Here is a 3,583-nt window from a genome sequence, read left to right on the forward strand (position 1 = left end):
CTGCAGAAATTATCATTTTAAAAATATAAACCCTAGAGTTTTCTGCCCCTATAATCCTCTTCCATTCCATGTGCTCTTCTCCTACTCATTTGACTAGACATACTGTGTTTCTTAGGAAGGAATAAGCCAGTGAAAACACAATGAATTAATAAATACTGAAAAAGATTATCTGTTTCAATTTCTCCAGTAAATATTGATAGATATAACCCACACACACAAAAAAAGCTCTCTTATGTCCTCAATAGCTTTTAAGAGCGTGTGAAGTGGTTCTGTGAGCAAAATGTTTGAGAATCACAGCAAGGAACCAAGTTGGTTCCACATCTCTACTTAGGTAGAACTGAAAAGGGCCTGTTAGAGACCTCCCTTCAAAAAATGTAAATTCACAAACCATTTATCTGTGCGTAACAAACAACAAAATAACTTCAATATATGTGTGACAGTTAATTGTTATTTAGTTTGGATTGAACATCTGCAAGCTCGGAACTAACTATTGCAAACCATTTAAGGACAGAATTATAGCTTAATACAAGGATTTTATTACTTCATTTACAAAGGTAGACTTTAGATCCCTACAGAGGGATCACTACACAAAAAGCAGCAAAGTTGCCTTTTAGATGATGACTCTCACATGGCAGTGAGTTCTTATACATTCTCGGGCTTATGTCAGCTCATGAAGCTTGCTGGAAAGCTTGGGAATGAATGACCTTTTTATTTTTGAAGTAGCTATTTCAGACAAAGCTTCATCTGCACAGAAAGAAGAAAAAAAGAAAAGTGCTTTGGCCCAGTACATGTCCTTATAGGTTTCAATGCCAGTTCAACGATATAGTAATTACTCTTTGGGGCTTCTGAACAGTTTACCTACTGTACTAGACATGCCCCCTTTTTGTTACATAATAAATAGTAAGTCAGGGGAAAATTGCTAAACCTTATTGAAACTTGTGGACACACCTAAAACAATTGGAAAAGTAAGCTATAGTAAACCCGTGCATGTTCCGTTAACTCGAGACAGAACACATCTATCATATTCCAACAACAATTCATCATAATATGGTTCCTTTAGGCCTCTGACCAGTAATTTGGACATGATCCTCCTATGGGAGAGGAACATTTGTAGATGAGGCTTCATATTATATTGATGGATCTGTTAAATTAGGTTTTGCCTTGTAGCTATTGAGCAATTGAGCTACTGAGATTCCACCTTCTACCCCCGGTGCACACACCCTGACAAGAGCTTCTGTGTACTTCATCACATACAACTACCAGAACTAGAATATGGCAACAGTCTTATCGGGGCGAAAGAGGAATGTGACACGTGGTGTTAGGGATTTCTTAAACACCTCCCAGCACGGAAGAAAAACTGTGTGCTTTATTCATACTTCTCTCATGAAATATATCTACTAAATAATGGCAACATTCCCAGACCTGGGGAGATTGCTATAATTGTTCAGTCTGCAGACAGGACAAGTAATATCTGGTTAAAAGATTTATTGTCCACTTATTCAGGGTCCAGCCTGGCGCCAAGTGTTTTGTATGCATTTTCTCATGTGGTCCCCAGAAAAACCTTATAAGGGGGTGACTGTCATCATCCCAATTTTATAAAGAGGAAATGGGAGGTTCAAAAAGGTTAAATAAATTCCCTAAATCACAAAGTTTGTAAATGGAAGAAGCTGTACCAATATACATATTAATTCATTAGCTGTATTCCAACTAGTGAGATTTGTTTGGATTAGGGGTTCACATTCCTGGTAAGATCTATGAAGCACAATTGGCCAAGCTACTTAAAATAAAAACATACACATTTGGATGGTAAGATTATTCTCTGAAAGTGATATTCACAAAATATCACAAAATATTTCCATTGAGGCAAAAATGACTAATATTGTTAAAATGATAAAAGAAATCCTAGATGAAATCCACTTATAACTAGCACAAATACATCAATGATTCCATTGTTAATATGGATTCATCCTTGACAGATTAGAAAAACAATTTATAATAATAGATGGAGTTTAATATAGTGAAAGCAAAGCAAAACAAATAGAAATACAGGCTTTAGACTAGATATACCTGGCTTTGCTGCTTATGACCTGTGTAAATTTGAGCAAGTTACCTAACCCTCTGAGCTATTTTCCTCATCAATAAAATGAGGATCCCAGTACCTGCATGGTATGGTAAAGGCCATTGTGACATGGTGAGTCTTCCATCATAACATTTTTCTAGAGTAAATTATATCAAAATAATGCATTTGCTGTCTGGATCTGAAAGTTTGTATGAAAGGATAATAAAAAGCCAGGATTTCAATAATTTGAGAATACTGAATTAGAAGACACAGAGTACCTGCTATAAAATGTTCTTTAAAATGGAGATAAAGGAGTGAAGGCTAAGTTCTCTGTATCGCTTATAGTCCTAATAACCTAAAAGAGAAATGCTATGTATAATATGTCCTCTTAGTGAAAAAAAAAATTATATTAATGGGGGATAAAAAAGACCATGGATAAGAAAGGAAAAAACCGAACTTCTGAATTCTAGGTATATGCTCCAGGCTTCGTTTTTCTCAAGCCTAATTTTTTTTTTTTTTTTTTTTTTAGCCCTGATCTACTAAGAAAGAGTTTTAGAAGCAGTGGCCCAGAGTAGGGGACTATAAAACCTTGAATTCAAGGTTGATTAAAAGGTTTCCAGTCCTGAGTAGTTCTGTAATCCCAGACAAATCAATGGATTTTGAGATGATTCTTCTTTTATGAGTGTTTGGACTATTTGCACTAATTCTACAGTCTCTACCAGAAATGAAATCCAAAAACTATATACTTCAAATTTTAGTAACTGTCACCAAACAGTCTTCAGTAGGAATTAAGTAAAAGGTGGTTTGTGAAACATTTGAAGGGAGTACCAAAATATGCTCCACGAACAAGTCTATCATTTAGCATATAGAAATCAAACCCTCTTGTTCATAATAATTTTTAGGTAGTTTTAAAATAAAATACAATAAACTATATTAGATTCAAAATAAAATATAAGCCAAAACTATGTATTGTTAGACCACCTATACAAGTACAAAGTGTGATAAACCAATGAAACGGAAATTTGAATTTATATTATACCTTATAGAATCAGCTTCGTTAGTTTATATTCATATGCTTAATGCATTTTGGTATATAGCAACTAAGTTTCATTAATTTATTTCAAAAATTTTACAAATGTTTGCTGAGTACCTAAATATACCAGACACTAAGCTAGCTATAAGAATGGTATCAATGATTAAATAATTCACATTTCATGGGGATAGATATTAATTATATAAACTATGATAAGTTCTGCAAAGGAAAATTAAAGCTTCAATGTGAAAAATTAACATAAAATCTGATTTAGATTGTAAATTTAGGAAGGCTTTTTTTGAGGAAAGGACTTATATTTAATTTGAGACTGTGAATGAGAGGTTGCCAAAAAAAATGTAGAGGGAATCTGAAAAGGCTATAACATATGATTCCAACCATTTGACATACTGGAGAAAGCAAAACTCTAGAAACAGTAAAAAGATCAGTAGTTGACAGGAGTTAGGAGGGAAGGAGGAATGAATAGGCAGACC

The sequence above is a fragment of the Phoca vitulina genome, unplaced genomic scaffold, assembly GCF_004348235.1.
Source record: "Phoca vitulina isolate PV1807 unplaced genomic scaffold, GSC_HSeal_1.0 scaffold3, whole genome shotgun sequence".
Classification (NCBI taxonomy): Eukaryota; Metazoa; Chordata; class Mammalia; order Carnivora; family Phocidae; genus Phoca; species Phoca vitulina.